Genomic DNA, 24,912 nt, shown 5'->3' with positions numbered 1-24,912 from the left:
ATGAGGTGCCTTCGGCATTTGAGAAGCGTGGCCAAAGTAAAAGCCGCAGATCAAAGAGCAGAGATAAAGAAGAGCCTTTGCAAGCGCAGTTCAAAGAAATGGCCCGAGTTGTCAAAGATCTGCAAGCCCGCGACAAGGGCAAGAAAGTCTTCACCAGTGAGGACTTCTATGACGGCTTAGAAGGGGATGACGATCTGGAGAATCTCCCTCATAAATTCATCAAGTTCGATGGTTCTGGCGACCCAAAAGCTCATCTCGCCACCTTCTTCGCAGAATGCTCGAGGTTTAGAAAGGATAACCGAGCATTGTTTCTATGCTTCCCCCGCAGCTTGGAAGGAGTTGCAGCCAAGTGGTATGCTGAGCATATCAACCCCATCGAGCTCAAGGAGTTCGACAAAGTTGTAAATCTCTTTATTGAACGCTTCTTGTTCAACACAGAAGCGCTGCCTACATTAAGTCATCTCTGCAATTTAAGGCAGAATGAGAATGAAAAAGCACGGGACTTCATTCACAGATGGAGATCAGCCTGTAATAAGATGAGAGATCCTATCTCGGAAAGGCATGCATTGTCCCTAATCCTCAACAATTTCTCGCAGCCGTTAAGAGGATTAATCTCCACAGCGCCGTCCAGGACCTTCATTGAGCTGACTGAACGAGCCGAATGGCTCGAGCTGAGTGTGGAAAATGGAGTCTATGAAGGCTTCACCTTTTCCAAGAACAATTCCCAAGGTGAGCAGAAGAAGAAAGCTCACTTCACTTATTCTGCTAACAACAACAACAAAGGCCGAAATCAGCACAAAGGGCAGAAGAAAGATTACTGCTACAGCTCAGGCAGTTCGAACCACAAAGATCAGAAAGCAAAGCCTGCTCCTCAGTTCAGCAAGCCTCCTCAGCAGGATCAAGGACCGAAGCTGCGCGAGAAAGCCAAACATGAAGGATGGAGTTACGACAGAAAGTTTACTCCTCTTGACCAATCACTCGAAGACGTGCTCTAGTACATGCTATCGAAAGAGATGGTCAAATTGCCCAGATTGGCCGATCCCCCTGTGCCCATGGGGAAATGGAAAGATCAGTTCTGCAAGTTCCACAGGACAGTGGGACACAACACCGAGAACTGCTTTGTTCTCAAAAATATCGTGCAAGATCTCATTGAAAAGAATCTATTGGTAGAAGGAGAAGAAGAAGAGAAAATGGACATTCTCAACCACCCCTTCCCTTCGCACACCACAGCAGTAGTGTCTGCACAACCCTTTCTACCGCATGAACATATCAAGCCATGTTCTGTGCAAGATCTTCAAGTTCAGCATCAGGTGATGGTGCTACGACAAGCAGCTCCAGATTCTAAGAAGATGGACTTAATTTCAGCATTCGGTAAAATGAAAGTTGCGGAAGCACCTTTGAAGTCAGTTCCCAAATCAAAAGGAACTCCTGACTTCTTCAAGCAAATCGTTAGACCCAGGCTGGAGAATTCAAGTCAAAAGCCTCTGACCGCTTTATCCAATGTCTCCATCCTTGACTTGGCCAAGAATTCTAGCAAGCACCGACAAGTACTGGATGATCTGCTCAAGAAAATCAAAGTTAAGCCCAGTACCACTCCTGAAGACATGGCACAGATTGTGAACTCTGCCATGACCAATGCACCAATTACCTTCTCAGATGAGGACCTTCCAAAGCCTCATTCCTTTCATAATAATGCTTTGTACATTGTCGTTCGAGTCAGAGGAATGACAGTTCCCCATGTGCTGGTCGACGGAGGTAGTAGCCTCAACATATGTCCCGAAATGACCGCAAAGGCATTAGGGATCAAGGATGAAGAATATATTCCGGATCCCATCACTATCTATGGGTTTGACAATCATGGTCAAACGGCCAAGGGCAAGATATTTCTGGAAGTGTTTATCAACTATTCGGTGCACTCCATCCTTTTCCATGTGGTTAATGTACCACCAACCTACAACTTGCTGCTCGGTAGGACGTGGATTCACAATGCTAATGCAGTGCCTTCTACCCTCCATCAATGTGTAAAGTGGTCAAAAGGTGGAATGATTACCACAATACTGGGAGAAGACCCAGAAGAAAGGCTCCCGCAGCCCATGATTCCCCGGCCATCATTCAATGCAGATATTCCCAGCATCAGGGAGAGTGAAGAGATCAATCTTGGGGAGAATCGAGAAATAATTCAGGCACCATCAGAGCCATCTTTGCACACAGTAGCCACGACACAATGGAAAGGTCCTCAATTCTTCAAGGTTGGAGGTCGAATCGACTACAGCACCATTAAGGATCATCCCTTGTTTCCTCAATTCATGAAGTCAAGAAAGGGATTTGATTTACTCCTGAAGCATGGCTATCAACCCTTCAAGGGACTCGGCAAGAATGAAGATGGCCGCATCGAGCCAATGATCCAGAAACATCGTCCCCACAGGGCAGGATTGGGGTTCTCCGGAGGAAGCTCATCAAGGAAGACTGTTTTTGCCAAAGGGGCACAATGAAGACCATTTGTTATTTCCTTTCTATTCTTTTCCAAATAAATATCTCATTTTACCAATGTCATTGATCAATTTAATCAATAAAATTTCAAGTCTCTTTGTCTATCTGGATGCCATCTACTCCCTTTTTGTCTGTCTCATCATTTTATAATTCAATGCCATTTTATGTATGGTTCTCTTTAAATGGTTGCTTGTCTTACTATAGGCCGATTTGTCTGAACCAGATTTCTTCTCCAAAATTTCAGAATGACTTCTCGAACAATCAAGAAGCTCGTACTCAATCCCAAGGCCTTTCAGAAGCCGACAGCAATTCACAGAATCAAAGCAAGCACCGAAAATGACAAGAGTGCAAAGCAGTCTGATGATTGTGCGGAATATGATCAGTCTCTTCAGGAATTACCGGAGTTCGCCGCAATTCAGAAGCAGGACAAACCATTTCCTCTAGTACAAGATCCAACTGAAGGTGTCAATATCGGTTCAGAGGAAGATCCAAAAATTCTCCAGATCGGAACCAGTCTGAGTCCAGAAGAAAAGAAAAGACTTACAGATTTTCTCAAGCGGCATGAAGAAGTGTTCGCATGGACATATGAAGACATGCCGGGCTTAGACCCCAAATTAGTCGAACACCGTCTTGTCCTAAAGCCGGATGCTAAGCCAGTCAAGCAAAGCTGAGAAAAATGGATCCCAGAATAGAACAACAAGTCAAAGAAGGACTTGAAGATCTGCTCAAAGCAGGATTTATTCGAGCTATTGACTACCCAGATTGGTTAGCCAATATCGTCGTAGTCCCAAAGAAAAGCGGCAAAGTAAGGATTTGCATAGACTTCAGAGACCTCAATAAGGCAACTCCGAAGGATGACTATCCACTTCCAAGCATCGATCTTCTAGTCGATAGCACGGCAGGACATGCCATGTTCTCTTTCATGGATGGATATTCCGGCTACAATCAGATCAAGTTGGCCTCCCGCGACCAATCCAAAACTTCCTTCACTACGCCTTGGGGCACTTTCTGCTATACGGTTATGCCTTTTGGGCTCAAGAATGCTGGAGCAACATATCAACGGGCAATGGTTGTTATCTTTCACGATCAAATGCGCAAAATCATGGATGCGTATGTTGATGATATTCTCGTGAAATCTAAAGAGGGAGAAGATCACCTCGAAGCCCTTGACCAAGTCTTTAAAAGACTTATTCTTTACAAGTTAAGGCTTAACCCGCAAAAATGTGTCTTTGGAGTCGAATTAGGCAAACTGTTGGGTTTTCTGGTCAGCAAAAAGGGAATTGAAGTTGACCCGGCCAAAGCAAAGGCTATCATTGATATGCCTCCCCCAAAGAATCTCAAAGAACTACGTAGCCTTCAAGGACGTATGCAGTCAATCCGGTGATTCATTTCCAGTTTGGCGATGAGATGTGAGCCCTTCAACCACTTACTCAGAAAAGGAGTTAAGTTCGAATGGGGACCAGAGTGTCAGCAATCGTTCGATCGGATCAAGAAGTATCTTCTTAATCCTCCCATCCTGAAGCCGCCAGAATTGGGAAAACCTCTTTTATTATACATCTCAGTTAATCAAGTCGCATGCGGCGGATTCTTGGCACAATACAAAGAAGGCAGCCTGATAGAGCACGCCATTTATTACGTGAGCAAGACTTTCATAGATTATGAAAAGAGATACTCTCAAATAGAGAAGACCTGCCTAGCTCTGGTATGGATGTGTCAGAAGCTAAGACACTACCTGTTGGCATCAGAGGTCAAAATCTTGTCTAAACTCAATCCTCTCAAGTATATCTTATAGCAACCTTTTCTCAGCGGACGAGTCGCAAAATGGCAAGTCTTACTGATGCAGTATGACTTAGAATATGTCTCGCAGCAATCAATCAAAGGCCAAGCAATTGCAGATCAATTGGAGGATTTTCCTCTGGCCGAAGAAGAGAAAACCGAAGATGACTTCCCTGATGAGCAAATTTGCAATACCCAGCAATTTCCAGTCTGGAATTTATTTTTCGATGGTTCTAAGAATATGGCGGGAATAGGCATCGGAATTTTATTAATCACTCCAGAAAAAGAGATGATTCCGTTTTCCCTCAAGTTAGATTTTCAATGTACTCACAATATGGCTGAATATGAAGCCCTGATTCAAGGTCTAAAGATTCTGCTAGACTTCAATGTCAAGAGAGTGCATGCCTACGGCGACTCATTACTTGTTGTCAATCAAGTTCGAGCCGAATGGCAAGTCAAAGATCAGAAGTTATTTCCCTATCAGAAAATTGTTTCAGCTCTTATCAGCAAGTTCGAAGAATTTCAGTTATTTCATATCAAGAGAGATTTTAATCAAGTGGCTGATAGCCTAGCCAGCTTAGGCTCCATTATGGCATTCAAGAATGGAGAATCTTGTCGCTCTTTTGAAATTGGCAGACTTGACCAACCTGCCTTCATTCCAGCAGAACAGGTAAACCAGGCTGAGCAAAGGAAGAAGCCCTGGTATTACAACATCAAAACTTTCATAGAAACTGGCGAATTTCCTCCAGAACTCTCAAAGAAAGAGCAACGAGCAATCCAGCGTATGTCTACTCGATACTTCATTTTGGCCAATGTCCTCTATCATCGCGGATTCAGTTCAGAGTATTCCAGATGTTTAGATGAAGACGAAGCCAAAGAAGTCGTGCGAGAAGCACACGAAGGCATCTGTGGTGGTCACGTTGGCTACCAAACCCTTGTCAAGCAAATCATAAGAGCAAGGTACTATTGGAAGACTAGGCAACAAGACTGTTATCATTATGTGAAGAAATGTGTACAATGTCAGATACATGCACCTTCTATCCATGCTCCGGCAACTTATTTACAGTCTGTTGTCTCTCCATGGCCATTTTCTATGTGGGCCTTGGATGTTGTAGGTCCCATCACTCCTTCAGCTTCAAATGGCCACAAATACTTCCTTGCCGCAACAGAATATTTCACCAAGTGGGTAGAAGCCATCAGTCTCCGCACAGTAGAAGGCCGACACGTGGTCTCTTTCATTCACAAGAACATCCTTTGCCGTTTCGGCATCCCGCATGATATTGTGTCAGACAACGGCAGTCATTTCAAGAATGAAAAGATGAAGACATTCTGCTCAAAATTCAAGATCTATCACCATTTTTCCGCTCCATATTATCCTCAAGGGAATGGTCAGGCAGAGGCCACCAACAAGATTTTAATTCGTATCTTGGAGCGAACTGTGGAAACAGGCCGTGACTGGCATGAGAAGATCCACGATGCACTGTGGGCCTATCGGACCACCATTCGTACACCAACGAATGCTACTCCATCAGAGCTGGTCTATGGAACAGAAGTAGTATTGCCGCTACATGTTCAGAAGCCCGCTTTGAAATTTGCTTCACTTCTGCAATTACCTCTTGATCAATACCAGCAGCAGCGACTAGTGCAACTAGACTTACTCGACGAGAGAAGGCTAAAAGCAGCAGAGCATGCTCAATCCTATCGCCAGAGAGTAGCCAGGCAATATGCGAAATCTATCATCGAAAGAAGATTCAAAGTCAATGATTTAGTACTTCGATCCACAACTTATCTCAAGCATCGTCCTGGCGGCAAATGGTCGCCAAATTGGGAAGGTCCCTATGTTGTCAAAGAAACATTACCCCGCAACTCATATTGGCTCATCAATGCCGATGGAGTAGAATTGCCAGACCCTATCAATGCTCGACACTTGAAAAAGTTTTATACTTGAAACATTTATCCTTCTCTTGTAATCCTTCCTGTTTCCTTCAAATAATGATCCAACTTTCTTTCCCAGTTATACTGGGGCATTTTAAAATTTTGTTCTATATGCAGGCAGGATAAACAAATTCCTCATTTCATGCACATGTGCATTCATATGCATCAATTCATATTCATTTGCATTCAATTGCATTAACAACAATCTGGTCAGTATGGGGATTTCAACAAACAGTCCCATCACAATTCCTAAATGATCCAAAGATCATTGCCAATACTGAACCAAAACCCAGCACTCGAACTGGTATTATTTCAAAATCCAGTATTCAAGCTGGCACATTTTCAACCTCTTGGAAAACCGAGTTCCGACTCGGGTTTTTATTCAAATCATTTTCCTTTGTTGATCCGGGTTCCGACTCGTGATCTCTCTACTTTATTCGAGCCTTGACTCGAACTCGTCATTTTTCTTTGTTGATCCGGGTTCCGACTCGTGATCTCTCTACTTTATTCGAGCCTCGACTCGAACTCCTCATTTTCCTTTGTTGATCCGGGTTCCGACTCGTGATCTCTCTACTTTATTCGAGCCTTGACTCGAACTCTTCATCTTCCTTTGTTGATCCGGGTTCCGACTCGTGATCTCTCTACTTTATTTGAGCCTTGACTCGAACTCTTCATCTTCCTTTGTTGATCCGGGTTCCGACTCGTGATCTCTCTACCTTATTCGAGCCTTGACTCGAACTCTCCATTTTCCTTTGTTGATCCGGGTTCCGACTCGTGATCTCTCTACTTTACTCGAGCCTTGACTCGATTTCTTCATTTTCCTTTGTTGATCCGGGTTCCGACTCGTGATCTCTCTACTTTACTCGAGCCTTTACTCGAACTCTTCATTTTCCTTTGTTGATCCGGGTTCCGACTCGTGATCTCTCTACTTTACTCGAGCCTTGACTCGAACAAATCATTTTCCTTTGTTGATCCGGGTTCCGACTCGAGATCTTTTCGAGCTTGTCATTCTCTTTTGTTGATCCGAGTTCCGACTCGTGATCTCATTACCTTACTCGAACCCTGAATCGAGTTCTTCATTTTCTTTTGTTGATCCGGGTTCCGACTCGAGATCTCTTTATCTTATCCAAGCTCTAATTCGAGTCCTTCATTTTCCTTTGTTGATCCGGGTTCCGACTCGCGATCTCATTATCTTATTTGAGCTCTGATTCGAGCCTTCCTTTTTCCTCTGTTGATTCGGGTTCCGACTCGTGATCTCTATATTTTATTCGAGCTCTGACTCGAACTCATCATTCTCTTTTATTGATCCAAGTCATTTCAATCATCAGGGTCTGTCAATTGCTCAAATTTGATATTTTGCTCTCTAAATTTCAATTTAAATCCTCAAATCAGGCAATTCTCCAATTTAGACCTCTGATTTCCAATTTCAATTACCAATTTCCAATTCTCGACCTGCGGGTCAACCAATTTCCAATTTCGACCTTCGGGTCAATCAATTTCCAAATTTCGACCTCTGGTCAAATCGATTCTCAATTTCGACCTTCGGGTCACACAATTTCGACCTTTAGGTCACTCAATTCTCAATTTCGACCTTCAGGTCACACAATTTCGACCTTTCGGTCAACCAATCCTCAATTTCGACCTTTTTGGTCAAATCAATTCTCAATTTCGACCATCAGGTCATCCAATTTCGACCTTCGGGTCATTCAATTTTCAGCAACCAATTTTTCCAATTTCCAATTTCGACCTTTGGGTCAATCAATCTCAATTTCAATCATTTTCTCTTGCGAGAGACCCTTTTTAGGGAGAGTTCGAGGGAGCTCGTTCTTTTCGCATGCTATCCAATTCGTTCACTTAGCCCCTTTTAGGGAGAGTTTGAAGGGACTCGCGTCTTTGTGAACCGTTTGCAAAACAATTTCCAATTTCACACGAGGAACCCTTTCAAAGGGAGAGGCTCGACGGAGACTCGTTTTCTTGTTACCCCCCAATTTCATACTAGGCCATTTTTCGTCATGAAAAGACCCTCTTTGCAGGGAGAGTGCGATGGACTCGTTCCTTTCATGACCCAATTTTCAGACCTCACTATTATCGGCCCCCTTTCCATAAGAGAAGCCTAATATTAGGGAGCTTTGACGAAAGCTCAATTTCTCTTCGAAAGTTCGTTTTGCAAACACCTCCTCTTTAGGGAAGAGAGGAGTATTTCCCAATTCCCATTCAGGTAAGGGCTAAGCCTGAGTCTCTCTTTTTGGGGAAAAAGAGAGGAGAATTTTCGTCACGGATGCGTTGAGCCGGATTTCAAATACTCACTTTCACTAAGGATTTCAAGAAAATTTTGTCAATTTGTCAAATTATTTGCTGATTTCAGAATCTTTATTGCACTAGTCAGTTTACCCTCAGCATCACTTCCAAAAGAGCGAAGCTTTTGCGAAAAGGGATTCAAAATTCAAATTCTTTCTATTGGCCAACCAAAAGGATGAAGGATAAATCCTCGATATGGCCAGAAAAGAAGATTCAAGGTTATTGAAAAGCCGTAGATGATCGATATTGATCACAGTCAATGGCGCATCGTTAAAGGCTATTCTTGTAAGGACGAGACAGTGGAAATATCCTGAGTGCTAGAAAAGAGAGAATTCACCCAAACCCTGTCTCCTCAGAATCACCTAAGCTGCAATTAAATATCCGCAAAAGGGATCTCTCACCTGTCGTCAAGATGAAGGCGAATTAGGCGAGTAGACCCCCGGGGCCAAAGAAGATTCGAAACATCTCCAAGATGACGGAGTTTGTGACGGATCCTTCCAGGGAAAGTCCAAAGCACTGTCGAGATGAAGGCAGATGCGATGAACCTCTCGACAATCCCTAAAAGATATTTAATTTCAGCTATCGCCCAAAGATCTCCAAACCCATCATCCAAGAAGGATCGAAACATCTCCAAGTTGAAGGAGTTTGTGACGTACCCTTCCCAAAAGAGAGAAAGAGAGGAAAAAGAAAGAGAGAAAAAGTCAGAACATCTCCAAAATGAAGGAGAATGTAGCAAAAACCCAGAGAGTCAAAAGAGTGCAGAAAGATTATCAAGAGAGAAGCTCTCAGGATATCAAACTGCCAAATCTATCAAGAATCCTCTTTAACTTTGTGAAATTCTATTATCAATATTCTTTCATCAATTGCTTTCATAATATCAAATTCTCTTTCCTGCTCATATCAAGGAAATTGATAACTTCCTTGAAGAAGGTCAATTGCAAGCAATTTGGATTTCAAGTCTCGATTCTACAAAGTGAACCTTGTTTGGAGGTAATGCTTTAGGTAGAAAAGAAGGAATATCTTTGCAACAATGTGCAACATTTTCAAATATTTTGAATCAACAGCAAAATTTCCAACATTTTGACAATATTTTCTAGCTATCCTGACATGAAGTGAGAGCTCGATATCCGTTTTCGATGCATCCTGACACCAATTTTAAATCCCTCCTAAGGACTTGATTCCTTCCCTTCTTTGAGAGCATGAACTCTCAAATTTGCACACTTCCCTGTGTCCCCACTGTCCCACCATAGACAGTCCCATTTCGGTTCGAGGTCGAACCACCAATCATTTCCCGCAAAAGGCAATTTCAAAAGCTGATTTTAGTCTCAGCAATGAGACACCCAAAACCAATCCCTTTTCAAGCTTTAGGGACCCCATTTTCCTTCCTTTTGCAAAAACCCTATTGGATTTATTGTGCAAAATCCAAAGGTTCCATCATGGTCTCTTCCTTCGAGGATTCCATCCATTTTCCGCCCGATCAGGATAAGGGTACAAACCTGAGCCTCGATCAAAGAGGTATTTCATTTTCCACCCGATCAGGATAAGGGTACAAACCTGAGCCTCATCCAAAGAGGTATTTCATTTTCCGTCCGATCAGGATAAGGGTACAAACCTGAGCCTCGATCAAAGAGGTATTTCATTTTCCACCAGATCAGGATAAGGGTACAAACCTGAGCCTCGATCAAAGAGGTATTTCATTTTTCACCCGATCAGGATAAGGGTACAAACCTGAGCCTCCGTCGATGAGGTATTTCATTTTCCGCCCGATCAGGATAAGGGTACAAACCTGAGCCTCCTTTGATGAGGTATTCCATTTCAACGCCCGATCAGAATAAGGGTACAAACCTGAGCCTCCGTCGATGAGGTATTTCATTTTCCGCCCGATCAGGATAAGGGTACCAACCTGAGCCTCGATCAAAGAGGTATTCCATTTTCCGCCCGATCAGGATAAGGGTACAAACCTGAGCCTCGATCAAAGAGGTATTTCATTTTCCGCCCGATCAGGTTAAGGGTACAAACCTGAGTCTCATTTCGATGAGATATTCCATTCCCCAATCAGGTCAAGGGTCAAAAACCTGAGCTTCGCTCCATGCGAGGTATTTCTGTCCCATCCAGGTTAAGGGCATAAACCTGAACTTCACTCTCATAGAGTGAATCTTTTCTCTCCATTCTTCGCTTCATATCTACCATCTTCCTCGGGCTAATTTCTTCACACTCAGTCAGATCCTTCTAACTGGAGCATTTTTTTCGTATAGCCCAAATTTGGTGTGTTTTCTTTGCCACTAAGCTCGGCCATGAGCCGGCTTAGTAGCAAAGAGGGGCATCTGTAAACACCCCAAATTTTCACTCACCTCCCCAACATTTCCACCAAGCATCATCATCCAGCCTCTGAAATCGCTGGAGGGCAAAATGGTCATTTTCTGAGCCGGACCTTGCAAAAGTCCAAATTTCATCTGCAACTCTCAAAATTTCTCTAATTTTAACTCAGATGTTCAAAATTTTATTCCTGACAGGAGAAAGACATCTCCAGAGTCTTGGTTCAAGATTATATTGCATAAGACATGACATTGCATATCATTGCATGAGCATTTCAAATCACTGCACTGCACAGCATGTCATTTCGAGGTCCAGAACTCTTGATTTCAAAATTTTCAATCCAGATTCGAATTTTAACTATTTTCAAAATTGATTTCAAAACCCTGGGTCTTCAAAATTATCAATTCTTCCCATTTTACCCCTAGGGCTCTGAATTTCAAAATATTTTCTCAGGAAAACGATCTGGATAGTTTTCAATATGGATTTCAGTCACTTCACCTCAGATTTTGCCCTTTTTGACAATTTCAAATATCTTTCTTTTACAAAATCGCCCTACAAGGGCCAAATCTTTCCAAAATTCCTGTTTTGCCCATTAGTCCAGATTTTATAAAAATTCCAAAAAGAGGTTTTGTGGTTTTATCCTTATTTCAATAAAGAAGCAATGTGGGACCCACATTGAGGTGGTGTCACACAAGCTTTCCTTTTGAAAAATTTAAATTTTGAGAAAAACCCAAAAATATAGGAGCCTTGGATTGGTGCCACTTGTCATTTCTCTCTCCTCCCATTTCCATGCCAAGTGTCAGTGTGGGGCTACCTTCAGAAGCCGCCACATGTCATCCCATTTATCTGCCATGTGTCACCCTATCCATCCTGCGCCATGTGTCAATCCAAGACTACCAGGAGATGCCAAGTGTCATAGGTTGTCCTGTCTAGAAAAAGTGGAGTTTGTCTCCTCTGAGGTGGCGCCACTTGAAGTGTGTCTCCTGCAGGGGACACGTGTCAACCCCTCCTTCCTTCTAGAAAAGTAGCCTGACACATGTCCTCTCCCTATTTTTTCAGAAAAGTAGGAAACATATGTCACTCCTAAATTCCTACAGAAAAGGTAGGCTTGTCTCCTCTGAGGTGGCGCCATCTGGAGTGTCTCCTGCAGAGGACACGTGGCAAGCTCTCATTTCCTCAGAAAAAGCAAATGCCATGTGTCATTTCCTGCTTTCTTCAGAAAAACTAGAATTCAAAAGTTCAAACCTCCTCATAGGTGGCGCAAATCCTGAACTCCTACCTTTTTCATCATGTCTGAGATGGCGCCACATGGCTTGGCCCACCTTCTCTCCCCTCTGCCACATGTCATTCTTTGCTTCTTTCAGAAAAAGTAGAGGACACATGTCTTCTCCCTACCTCTTTCAGAAAAGTAGGAGACACATGTCACTCCTGGCCTTCTTCAGAAAAAGCAAACCATTTAAAATTCAAACAAGGCATTAGGTGGCGAAAATCCGGAGCTCTGATTTTTCCAGATGGCCTATAAGGGCGCCACATGTCCCTTCCCTCCTTCTCATCCCTCTGCCACGTGTCATCTTCTACTTCTTTCAGGAAAAGAAGGTGACACATGTCTCCTTCTCATTCCTTCAGAAAAAGTAGAGGACACATGTCCTCTCCCTACTTTTTTCAGAAAAGTAGGAGACACATGTCACTGCCCTCTTTTTCCTCCCTCTTGCCACATGGCATTGTAGGAGCCACCCTGAGGTGGCGCCACATGTCCACCCTCCATTCCTCCAAGGCCAACCTCCATTTGAATTTCAAACTTCTCCTCTGAGGTGGCGCCATCTGAAGAACCTCCTCCAGCAGGCTGACACTTGGAACCATCCTAGACTGCCACATGTCCAGATCTCCTTTCACCAGAAAAAGCAAAATTCAAATTCCTCTGAGGTGGCGCCTTCTGAGCCCACTGCTCTGTCCTTCTGACATGTGTCAAACACCTTTTGAGGTGGCACCATTCCAGGACTCCACTTGGCTCCATTTTTATTTTTTTATTTTTTTTTTATTTTTAAAAAAAGGTAGCCCACCATGAGGTGGCGCCACCTGAGGACTCCCTACAAAAGGTGAGTTTGAATTTCAAATTCCAAGAGAGCACCCTCTGAGGTGGCGCCTTCTGGGAGTTCCCTGCAGAGAGAATCAAGCAAACTTTTGAAAAAATCCAAATTCCCCCTGCTGAGGTGTCTCACCCACAAAATTTCCATTTTTTTATTTTTCTCAAAAAATCAAAATAGCCTTTTGAGGTGGCGCCACCTGAGGGCTCCCTGCAGAAGACAAATTAGAATTTCAAACCCCTCAGATGACACCCCCTGAGATGGCGCCACATGGAGGGCTCAGATCCAGCCTGTTTGAAATTCAATTTTTTTTCAGAAAATCTATAAAAACAAGGCTCCATGTCCAGCATAGGAGATCATTTTTTTAGCTCTGGTGAACTTGGAAAATCCGACCTAGCCTTCCTAGAATCAGATTTTGAACTGTGGAAATCGTGCCCCCTTTGGCGCATTGAAGAAGGTGGAGTAGAGCTCGTGCTGTGGCCAATTCAATTCCAACAGAGGTCGATTTTGGTGGACCATCCGAAGCTCGGAGCGAAGGACGAAGGAAGCTCGTGATAGCTGCCCCTTTCAAGAACTCCTACGCTGCGTAACGAAGCAAGGTGCACTTCTTTTCCCATTGATTGGATTCCATAATTCGAATCGGGGGTCGTTTGAAGAAAGAGCTCATCCGAGGGATGGATTGAGCTATTCTCATAAAACGACATACATAAAAATGTTTCATTATGCTTCCTTGATGATTTTTAACATTCATATAGTTAGCTAGGTTTAATTTGCATTTTATTTCATTCATTTAGTACATTTCATGAATTAATTAGGATTAATTTAGCCTTTATTTCAATTCTGCTTATTTTCAGTAGGTCTTTATTTTTGTCAGTCAGTCCACACGTCATTTCATGCATTTGTTTTTTATTAAAAATCCCAAAAAAATCACGGAATGCGCCCTTAGATGTCCCTAAAATTTTGCCAAAAATTCGGAGCCATTTGGATTTGTTTACTGCGGTAAACATTCAAAATGGCAAGTCGGGTTTTGTTACCCGGGATACGTTTTGAAAATCATTTGCCGACTTGTAAAATCGAGATATCCCTCATGGGAGATCCGATTTTCAATCCGAAAGCTGTTCTGAACTCGAGAGTATGTCTAGTTTTTAATATGATTTGTTTAGATTTTTCTGATTTTTTTTAATGTCTGACAAAAATCCGAGATGTCGGTACACGTGTCAGAGCCTAATTTGGGCCTCTGAGATCTTGGATCGAATTAGGGCTATGTTTTCTCTTTGTGTGTAGCTCCAAATCCAAAACTGTAAAAAGTGAAAGTGGTGTACGAGATGTCTTCTGTTTGAATCTAAAAGCCTGTAATTTTTAGAACAGTGTTGACCCCTGCTTCGGATTTTTCTTGTCATCCCCCCTGTTTTGCTACATTTGTCTGTTCTGTTAGTTTAGGCAGGAATAGTTATATTTTTATCTGTGTTTCCGTTGCTCAAATGCCGAAGTCATAAACATGAAAGCTGTTCATGTAGATGTCGTGCATAACTCTGATTAATTTCATAAATTTCCATGGCCGTTTTGTATTTCTTTAGCATTTTGTATCAGATTAGTGTGATTTTTACCTCTGTCAGAACTAAATCTCTGTTATTGAACTCACCATGGCTCAAATCCCAAGGCTGTAAAAACAAAAAATGTTCCATTTCGGGTCTTTTATCAGTCTGCAAAATATCAGAAGTTTCCATGGTGTAAATATTGCATTATCATATTAGGCATTGCATTTGGTTCGGATCCATAGGCAAAATCCATCATTTTAGGACTTTCCTTGAATTTTAGCATTTAAATTATATTATTTCATGATTTTTAGGATTCTAGGCTGTTTATCAGAGTAAGTAGATGCTTCATACCGAATTTGGTGCAATTTGGAATCCATTTGAGGTTCGGATCATCCATAATACCAAAACAGGGTCCCGTAGGACCCCGATCCAAGCGAAAAACAAGCGAAATTCGTTATTTTTGATAAATTGCGAAATGTCAAATTCTGATTTCACAGTCCTAATGTGTTTAGAAGCATGTCATATTGCATTTCATCATCATTGAATTCAATTTGAATTTCGAAATCCCAATTTTACTAAGTTTTCCTTCAAAAAACCCTGATTTTAAAGGTGTAACTTTAATTTTAGGGGTATTTTGGTCATTTTGACCCCAATTCCGAATTTCAAACTGTTTTCCACTAAATTCCCTGCATTTACATCATTTCAAAACATCAAGTAAGCATGAGAATAGGGTTTATATCCAATTAAATCCAATAATTTCATAATATTATTGGAAAATCTTGGAAAAACCCACATATTTGAGCTAACTTTATTTCAAGTTTGGCAGGGACATTCCAAAGAAGGAGCTGAAGTCTGCAAATTTCTTTTATTTCCTTTATTTAGTGATGTAATAATGTAAATTTTGGAATAAGAGATTTTATTTCCTGCTTAGACTAGGATGCATATCATATAGTTTGAATTTATGCAATATCCTGTTTCTATGATTCATGCATTTTATTTCAAAAGCACTATGGATGTTCACGAATGGCACATGCACCAACTCTTAGGGAGTTGATGGACTCGGTGGGATCCATATTTACGGCCCTAGTCGGAATATGGACGAGACCCAGATCCATCATCTTTCTACTAGTCACATTGAGCCTACACTCTTAGGCTATCTTAAAATGCATATCATATTTCCAAAGTTTTCAAAATCATGTGCATCAAATCAACTAAATTCTGAACATATTCATGGTCACAGTCAGAATATGTGAAGGATTTATCTTGACTTAATGCACATTTTTCCAACAAATCTCTTAGAAAATCTTTTCAAAGTGCATTCATTCACTCATGTCATTTGCATCATGAAATCATTGATTTTCTCAAGATTTTCTCAAGAAAACTTCATTCTCAAGAAATCGATTTCTCAAGAAACTCTAAGGATTTTCAAAAATCGGTTTTCCAAAGACAAAGTTTTTCACAGTTTTCTTTGGAAAACGATATTTTCTTAAGAGATTCAAAAGAGTTTTCCAATCTTTCTCCAAGATCCAAAATCGATTTCCGAGTATTTCAAAAAGGTAAAATTCTCAGGATTTCGATTCCCCAAGTTTTGAATTTCCTTCTCCAATGAATTTTCCTATAAATTTTCCATCATTTTCCTAAGAAAACTCTCAAAATCCAAGTTTTCCGAAGGAGTGTTCCCCTTTTCAAAAGGTTCATCTTTTCTCAAGAATCACTTCCATTTTCACTGGATTTTCAACCATTCATAATTTTCCCAAGTCTTTATGAACTTTCCTGAGATTTCAAAATTTTTCATCTGAGTTTCCTGAGAAATTGACTTTCAGCTTTTTCCTGGGGAAATCTTTTCAACTCCAAATATTTTCCAAGCATACATCATGTTTTCCCAAGCTGCATTTTCCAAAATCTCATAGCACATGCCTGAATTCTCTGTGCATTTAGGATAGAACATAACTTTGATAATTTCGCTAAGTCAAGCATAGTTTTGGTCCTTGGTTCAATTACCCCTGTTAAAGGCGGCAGGAACGGTCGAACCTCGTACCGACAGGTCGAGCCCCATCCCATAGATTTTCCCGCAATTTTCAAAAACGGAGGCGAGTATTTCAAAACAATTTCCAAAATCCGGTCAAAGTTTGAATCGCGAAAGCGTTTCTCTCTTTTTCTCTTCCGCAAGGAAGGGAAGACGGGGGAAAAATTTCGCGACGATAGACAGGTTTGGCGACCGTGATGGGACCTGTCCTTGTCTGACCTAAATTATGCTTGACTTAGTTCAATTATCAAAATTATGTTCATAAAATGTCAGCTCTTTTACTTTCAATATCATGTGAACCTAGGAGCCTAGATTCTGACCTAGCTAACATTGATTACATATAGTTTAGGCATGGTTTGGTAGGACCATATTGAGGAGAAGCTTTCATGCTCACATAGACTTAGGTCTAAATACAACTCTCCTCAATTTAGGATCTGAATGCAAACAATGTATGCTTCTTCAAAGTTTTCAAAATCTATCTCTCTAGGACTTAGAGCCCTCTATTTCTTGCATGTGATCATTTTTTCAAAACCTCAATTACCTATCATTACCCGGTCTTCACGTTGTTGGGCTCTCTTCCAGAACCCTAGTTCGGGACAGAGCCTCACAACTGGGCCAACTATTTGGGTTAACAACCCCCTACCACGTACCGCGGGCCACAGTCTGAAGTATATCGGTAGGCGCTCAAGGATGTTGGAAAACCTTACCTTAGAACCGGAGTTGAAATTCTATGCCACGTACCTCGGATTTCAATTCGGGTATATCGGCATAACTGGATTGGACAAAGATGATCTGAACTTAGAGTTAGGATTAGGGTCCTACAGCTGTTTTCAAATTGATGCATTTAGAGTCAGCCTTTTAGGGAGTGCTGAATGTGCATAAATGTTTGTGCAGGATGTGATTGTATGTATGATTTTCTCAATTCTTTATATTTCCCAATGTTTTTCAACTCATTAGGTCTTTTCCAAATATCCTTATTTTCCACGAGATCTTTTCTCAAACCCTGGATGATTTTTTCAAATATCCCATTTCTTTCAAAACTCCAGGCGATTTTACATTCTACCATTCTACTGGATCTCGAATTTCTAGCTGCATTTTTATCCTGCCTGCAAAATTTTTCAAAATTTCTCATATTTTCCTAAGTCTCATTCTGAGTCTTTCTCTGTTTTCAGTTCGATGGCATCCAGTCAAATCGATCCTATCTTTCCTGAAGGTCACATCTCCTTCGAGGTGCGACAAGGTCGTCCTGAACATCGAGCCCTTAGCACCGGAACTTTCATTCTCCGGTGGTATTATTCCTGGCTAAAGAGCTTTTCCCGAATGTTCCCGGACCATTTGAGCGAGTGCGGATTAGAGCTGGCATCAGCAGTCGGAAAGCAGACCATCAATGGCAACCTGATCCATGCAATGGCGGAGCGATGGAATCCTTGAACGTGTACCTTCTGGTTCCCGTGGGGAGAGATGACTGTTTTAATGGATGAATTTTCAGAAATCATGGGATTACCAGAACCAGCTGGTCGACCAAGCGACCCCTTAGAGCATCAATTCCTTATCAATGTCAAGGGTTTGGACCCCCGAGACTCCTTAGCTCGTATGACAGGCCGCCGATCTTGGCCCCTGATCCAGTTAGAAGGAGATGAATATGTTGACCTACTTGAGTTGTACCGCCAGTACGGGACCTTCGTCGAAGTCAGCACGCTTTCAAGAACAGCCAAAAAAAAGATTCAGAATGCAATGGTTCTATGCACTGTAGGACTGTCCCTTTTCCCAGATGGACAGAATTACATGGACATCAGGATAATCCAGCTTATGAGAAGATGGGGAAGTCGGCAAACCAATCGCCTCTCCATAGCCATGGCAGCGCTCGCCTTCCTTTATCAAGGTCTGACTCGATTCTCACTTGGAGAATCCATTTTAGTTGAAGGATGCATCTACGCACTTCAGTCCTGGTTTTTCCAGCACGTTCCAGCCCGAGCAAGCTCTTTCAGATACAATGGTCAAGAACTCCTTCCAGTGGCGCAGTACCGGTCTATGATCAACAACATTCAAGAGGATGACGTTGTTTGGGACTATTTTGATCGGCAAATATCTCCTCCCAGATATACCTACGCTTATGGCAAGCGGTTCAAGTTGCTGGGACCATTCTTCTGCACTTACTACCAACCAGAGAGATGTGTTCGGCAATTTTCTCAAATGCAGCAGTACGTCGAAGCCCGCTTGTTATCAGGAGCTATGGCAGAGTTCGATCTCACCTCCGCACAATGGTCCGGGGCATATCATTCTGCCCGCTACGGCTGGGATTCCTTTGTCTCTCTCAAAATCTTTTCAGGTCCTAGAGTGTCTGCCGACTATCATGAATGGTGGCAAATTGTTTGTCCCCCACCTCTTTGTCAAGATCAATAAAATCTTATTCTTCTCATTTTAAATAAAATTCTCTTTCTTTCCATTATGGTTTGACGACCTCGCCTAGGTAACAAGGCATATTTTCGTTGTTTATTTCTTTTGCAGAAGGAATGACAACACAATTGTCGTGATTCCCACGACGACTCAGTCCCTAGTAATGGGACATCTTTTCCAAATTGTCTACCATATTTTCAGCAAATATTTCTTCCAAAAGCTAATTCCTTCATAATCTAATCAGGTCTTTGCCCTGCAGAGAGCATCCATATCATTTGATGGTTGAGACAAGATCAGGCAAAAGAACCACGGCATCCCAGTACTCGTCAGCCTCGGAAGAAGAAATGGGTTTCCCTCGATCCGAGAAGAGTCAAGAACAGCAGCAAGAAGATGACGGCATAGACCCTCAAATGTATGCCATGTTCAGAAAAATGATGAACAAAATGATGAATGAGCAGCCCGGGACCAGCTCAGAAAGAAATCCATTCCGAGAAAGGTTCCATGGTCGCAGGAGTAAGAAGGCTCCCAAGAAGCAGATCCAGCCAGAAGAGATTTCAGATGAATCAGATTCCACTGAAAACACAGATGAAGAATATGAGGTGCCTCCGGCATTTGAGAAGCGTGGCCAAAGTAAAAGCCGCAGATCAAAGAGCAGAGATAAAGAAGAGCCTTTGCAAGCGCAGTTCAAAGAAATGGCCCGAGTTGTCAAAGATCTGCAAGCCCGCGACAAGGGCAAGAAAGTCTTCACCAGTGAGGACTTCTATGACGGCTTAGAAGGGGATGACGATCTGGAGAATCTCCCTCGTAAATTTATCAAGTTCGATGGTTCTGGCGACCCAAAAGCTCATCTCGCCACCTTCTTCGCAGAATGCTCGAGGTTCAGAAAGGATAACCGAGCATTGTTTCTATGCTTCCCCCGCAGCTTGGAAGGAGTTGCAGCCAAGTGGTATGCTGAGCATATCAACCCCATCGAGCTCAAGGAGTTCGACAAAGTTGTAAATCTCTTTATTGAACGCTTCTTGTTCAACACAGAAGCGCTGCCTACATTAAGTCATCTCTGCAATTTAAGGCAGAATGAGAATGAAAAAGCACGGGACTTCATTCACAGATGGAGATCAGCCTGTAATAAGATGAGAGATCCTATCTCGGAAAGGCATGCATTGTCCCTAATCCTCAACAATTTCTCGCAGCCGTTAAGAGGATTAATCTCCACAGCGCCGTCCAGGACCTTCATTGAGCTGACTGAACGAGCCGAATGGCTCGAGCTGAGTGTGGAAAATGGAGTCTATGAAGGCTTCACCTTTTCCAAGAACAATTCCCAAGGTGAGCAGAAGAAGAAAGCTCACTTCACTTATTCTGCTAACAACAACAACAAAGGCCGAAATCAGCACAAAGGGCAGAAGAAAGATTACTGCTACAGCTCAGGCAGTTCGAACCACAAAGATCAGAAAGCAAAGCCTGCTCCTCAGTTCAGCAAGCTTCCTCAGCAGGATCAAGGACCGAAGCTGCGCGAGAAAGCCAAACATGAAGGATGGAGTTACGACAGAAAGTTTACTCCTCTTGACCAATCACTCGAAGACGTGCTCGAGTACATGCTATCGAAAGAGATGGTCAAATTGCCCAGATTGGCCGATCCCCCTGTACCCATGGGGAAATGGAAAGATCAGTTCTGCAAGTTCCACAGGACAGTGGGACACAACACCGAGAACTGCTTTGTTCTCAAAAATATCGTGCAAGATCTCATTGAAAAGAATCTATTGGTAGAAGGAGAAGAAGAAGAGAAAATGGACATTCTCAACCACCCCTTCCCTTCGCACACCACAGCAGTAGTGTCTGCACAACCCTTTCTACCGCATGAACATATCAAGCCATGTTCTGTGCAAGATCTTCAAGTTCAGCATCAGGTGACGGTGCTACGACAAGCAGCTCCAGATTCTAAGAAGATGGACTTAATTTCAGCATTCGGTAAAATGAAAGTTGCGGAAGCACCTTTGAAGTCAGTTCCCAAATCAAAAGGAACTCCTGACTTCTTCAAGCAAATCGTTAGACCCAGGCTGGAGAATTCAAGTCAAAAGCCTCTCTGACCGCTTTATCCAATGTCTCCATCCTTGACTTGGCCAAGAATTCTAGCAAGCACCGACAAGTACTGGATGATCTGCTCAAGAAAATCAAAGTTAAGCCCAGTACCACTCCTGAAGACATGGCACAGATTGTGAACTCTGCCATGACCAATGCACCAATCACCTTCTCAGATGAGGACCTTCCAAAGGCTCATTCCTTTCATAATAATGCTCTGTACATTGTCGTTCGAGTCAGAGGAATGACAGTTCCCCATGTGCTGGTCGACGGAGGTAGTAGCCTCAACATATGTCCCGAAATGACCGCAAAGGCATTAGGGATCAAGGATGAAGAATATATTCCGGATCCCATCACTATCTATGGGTTTGACAATCATGGTCAAACGGCCAAGGGCAAGATATTTCTGGAAGTGTTTATCAACTATTCGGTGCACTCCGTCCTTTTCCATGTGGTTAATGTACCACCAACCTACAACTTGCTGCTCGGTAGGACGTGGATTCACAATGCTAATGCAGTGCCTTCTACCCTCCATCAATGTGTAAAGTGGTCAAAAGGTGGAATGATTACCACAATACTGGGAGAAGACCCAGAAGAAAGGCTCCCGCAGCCCATGATTCCCCGGCCATCATTCAATGCAGATATTCCCAGCATCAGGGAGAGTGAAGAGATCAATCTCGGGGAGAATCGAGAAATAATTCAGGCACCATCAGAGCCATCTCTGCACACAGTAGCCACGACACAATGGAAAGGTCCTCAATTCTTCAAGGTTGGAGGTCGAATCGACTACAGCACCATTAAGGATCATCCCTTGTTTCCTCAATTCATGAAGTCAAGAAAGGGATTTGATTTACTCCTGAAGCATGACTATCAACCCTTCAAGGGACTCGGCAAGAATGAAGATGGCCGCATCGAGCCAATGATCCAGAAACATCGTCCCCACAGGGCAGGATTGGGGTTCTCCGGAGGAAGCTCATCAAGGAAGACTGTTTTTGCCAAAGGGGCACAATGAAGACCATTTGTTATTTCCTTTCTATTCTTTTCCAAATAAATATCTCATTTTACCAATGTCATTGATCAATTCAATCAATAAAATTTCAAGTCTCTTTGTCTATCCGGATGCCATCTACTCCCTTTTTGTCTGTCTCATCATTTTATAATTCAATGTCATTTTATGTATGGTTCTCTTCAAATGGTTGCTTGTCTTACTATAGGCCGATTTGTCTGAACGAGATTTCTTCTCCAAAATTTCAGAATGACTTTTCGGACAATCAAGAAGCTCGTACTCAATCCCAAGGCCTTTCAGAAGCCGACAGCAATTCACAGAATCAAAGCAAGCACCGGAAATGACAAGAGTGCAAAGCAGTCTGATGATTGTGCGGAATATGATCAGTCTCTTCAGGAATTACCGGAGTTCGCCGCAGTTCAGAAGCAGGATGAACCATTTCCTCTAGTACAAGATCCAACTGAAGGTGTCAATATCGGTTCAGAGGAAGATCCAAAAATTCTCCAGATCGGAACCAGTCTGAGTCCAGAAGAAAAGAAAAGACTTACAGATTTTCTCAAGCGGCATGAAGAAGTGTTCGCATGGACATATGAAGACATGCCGGGCTTAGACCCCAAATTAGTCGAACACCGTCTTGTCCTAAAGCCGGATGCTAAGCCAGTCAAGCAGAAGCTGAGAAAAATGGATCCCAGAATAGAACAACAAGTCAAAGAAGGACTTGAAGATCTGCTCAAAGCAGGATTTATTCGAGCTATTGACTACCCAGATTGGTTAGCCAATATCGTCGTAGTCCCAAAGAAAAGCGGCAAAGTAAGGATTTGCATAGACTTCAGAGACCTCAATAAGGCAACTCCGAAGGATGACTATCCACTTCCAAGCATCGATCTTCTAGTCGATAGCACGGCAGGACATGCCATGTTCTTTTTCATGGACGGATATTCCGGCTACAATCAGATCAAGTTGGCCTCCCGCGACCAATCCAAAACTTCCTTCACTACGCCTTGGGGCACTTTCTGCTATACGGTTATGCCTTTTGGGCTCAAGAATGCTGGAGCAACATATCAACGGGCAATGGCTGTTATCTTTCACGATCAAATGCGCAAAATCATGGATGCGTATGTTGATGATATTCTCGTGAAATCTAAAGAGGGAGAAGATCACCTCGAAGCCCTTGACCAAGTCTTTAAAAGACTTATTCTTTACAAGTTAAGGCTTAACCCGCAAAAATGTGTCTTTGGAGTCGAATTAGGCAAACTGTTGGGTTTTCTGGTCAGCAAAAAGGGAATTGAAGTTGACCCGGCCAAAGCAAAGGCTATCATTGATATGCCTCCCCCAAAGAATCTCAAAGAACTACGTAGCCTTCAAGGACGTATGCAGTCAATCCGGCGATTCATTTCCAATTTGGCGATGAGATGTGAGCCATTCAACCACTTACTCAGAAAAGGAGTTAAGTTCGAATGGGGACCAGAGTGTCAGCAATCGTTCGATCGGATCAAGAAGTATCTTCTTAATCCTCCCATCCTGAAGCCGCCAGAATTGGGAAAACCTCTTTTATTATACATCTCAGTTAATCAAGTCGCATGCGGCGGATTCTTGGCGCAATACAAAGAAGGCAGCTTGATAGAGCACGCCATTTATTACGTGAGCAAGACTTTCATAGATTATGAAAAGAGATACTCTCAAATAGAGAAGACCTGCCTAGCTCTGGTATGGATGTGTCAGAAGCTAAGACACTACCTGTTGGCATCAGAGGTCAAAATCTTGTCTAAACTCAATCCTCTCAAGTATATCTTAGAGCAACCTTTTCTCAGCGGACGAGTCGCAAAATGGCAAGTCTTACTGATGCAGTATGACTTAGAATATGTCTCGCAGCAATCAATCAAAGGCCAAGCAATTGCAGATCAATTGGCGGATTTTCCTCTGGCCGAATAAGAGAAAACCGAAGATGACTTCCCTGATGAGCAAATTTGCAATACCCAGCAATTTCCAGTCTGGAATTTATTTTTCGATAGTTCTAAGAATATGGCGGGAATAGGCATCGGAATTTTATTAATCACTCCAGAAAAAGAGATGATTCCGTTTTCCCTCAAGTTAGATTTTCAATGTACTCACAACATGGCTGAATATGAAGCCCTGATTCAAGGTCTAAAGATTCTGCTAGACTTCAATGTCAAGAGAGTGCATGCCTACGGCGACTCATTACTTGTTGTCAATCAAGTTCGAGCCGAATGGCAAGTCAAAGATCAAAAGTTATTTCCCTATCAGAAAATTGTTTCAGCTCTTATCAGCAAGTTCGAAGAATTTCAGTTATTTCATATCAAGAGAGATTTTAATCAAGTGGCTGATAGCCTAGCCAGCTTAGGCTCCATTATGGCATTCAAGAATGGAGAATCTTGTCGCTCTTTTGAAATTGGCAGACTTGACCAACCTGCCTTCATTCCAGCAGAACAGGTAAACCAGGCTGAGCAAAGGAAGAAGCCCTGGTATTACAACATCAAAACTTTCATAGAAACTGGCGAATTTCTTCCAGAACTCTCAAAGAAAGAGCAACGAGCAATCCAGCGTATGTCTACTCGATACTTCATTTTGGCCAATGTCCTCTATCATCGCGGATTCAGTTCAGAGTATTCCAGATGTTTAGATGAAGACGAAGCCAAAGAAGTCGTGCGAGAAGCACACGAAGGCATCTGTGGTGGTCACGTTGGCTACCAAACCCTTGTCAAGCAAATCATAAGAGCAAGGTACTATTGGAAGACTAGGCAACAAGACTGTTATCATTATGTGAAGAAATGTGTACAATGTCAGATACATGCACCTTCTATCCATGCTCCGGCAACTTATTTACAGTCTGTTGTCTCTCCATGGCCATTTTCTATGTGGGCCTTGGATGTTGTAGGTCCCATCACTCCTTCAGCTTCAAATGGCCACAAATACTTCCTTGCCGCAACAGAATATTTCACCAAGTGGGTA

The sequence above is a fragment of the Nuphar pumila genome, chromosome 3 (genome assembly GCF_984573655.1).
Source record: "Nuphar pumila chromosome 3, dmNupPumi1.hap1.1, whole genome shotgun sequence".
Classification (NCBI taxonomy): Eukaryota; Viridiplantae; Streptophyta; class Magnoliopsida; order Nymphaeales; family Nymphaeaceae; genus Nuphar; species Nuphar pumila.
The sequence above is the reverse complement of the archived record's forward strand: the minus strand, read 5'-3'. Positions refer to the sequence as shown.